The 1083-nt window shown below is 44.5% G+C and overlaps 2 non-coding genes across 2 annotated transcripts; both read right to left on the bottom strand.

Annotated features, from left to right (window-relative positions):
- Positions 1 to 199: 199 nt before the first annotated feature.
- On the bottom strand, positions 200 to 357 carry TGME49_460710. The gene has a single exon (XR_001974415.1). It is a non-coding gene; the product is annotated as a 5.8S ribosomal RNA (ribosomal RNA).
- Positions 358 to 781: 424 nt separating this feature from the next.
- Positions 782 to 1083, bottom strand: TGME49_460700 (the record flags this gene model as incomplete). The annotated part of the gene is made up of 1 exon (XR_001974414.1): positions 782 to 1083. It is a non-coding gene; the product is annotated as an 18S ribosomal RNA (ribosomal RNA).

Below are 1083 nucleotides of genomic sequence, written 5' to 3'. Positions count from 1 at the left end.
CGTATCTCAATGATGTCATCGATACAACTCAACAATACACTTGAGCCTCTAAAAGAAGAGGCACGAGTAGTTTCTCCGCTGTGTTCATTATTCAGGGTGACATTGAGTATTCAACACTCATGACACCCAATCATACTGCTCCTAGGGGGCTTCAGCCAAACTGAAGCAACGCCCTAAAAAAGCAGAAAATTGTGATTTCAAAGACACTGAAACAGACGTACCAAGGAGAATATCCCCAAGGTGCCATTTGCGTTCAGAAATCTGATGATTCACTGAATTCTGCAATTCACATTGCGTTTCGCAGTTCGCTGCGTCCTTCATCGTTGCGCGAGCCAAGACATCCATTGCTGAAAATTTAAAATAACATTATAGTTTAGGAAGCAATCTGAAAGCACATCGAGAGAGATGCAGAAAGATACAATCTTTCACTCTCTCTCAAATGTTCCTCAGATTTGTTGTTTGAAATAACGGTGTGGGAAAAAAGAATGCACACTGAAGAAACTCCTGGAAATCAGTATCCCAACAGAGACACGAATTTCCAGAAATTGAGCCCCTTCGCTGTGCACCCCCGGATACCTGCACTGGCTTCCAATATTGGAAGCAGCGCAGGATATCCAACATGAAGAAGGCAATAATACCTTTCGATACTATCACGCTTCTTGAATGCAAATCTCTCCAATGGAGAGAGATGCAAACTCATGTTTTGCTTGGGATTCAAAGGTTGATGGTTAATAAAGAATAAGGACGTGTGAATGATCCTTCCGCAGGTTCACCTACGGAAACCTTGTTACGACTTCTCCTTCCTCTAAGTGTTAAGGTTCACAAAACTTCCCATTTCGGGCACGAACGCGCCACAAAACGGTCCGAATAATTCACCGGAACACTCAATCGGTAGGAGCGACGGGCGGTGTGTACAAAGGGCAGGGACGTAATCGGCGCAAGCTGCTGACTTGCGCCTACTAGGCATTCCTCGTTGAAGATTAATAATTGCAATAATCTATCCCCATCACGATGCATACTCACAAGATTGCGGGACCTATCGGCCAAGGTTATAAACGATGAGATGCATCAGTGTAGCGCGCG

This window comes from Toxoplasma gondii (assembly GCF_000006565.2).
Source record: "Toxoplasma gondii ME49 unplaced genomic scaffold asmbl.1316, whole genome shotgun sequence".
NCBI lineage: Eukaryota > Apicomplexa > Conoidasida > Eucoccidiorida > Sarcocystidae > Toxoplasma > Toxoplasma gondii.
This window is presented reverse-complemented; position numbering and strand designations above follow the sequence as displayed.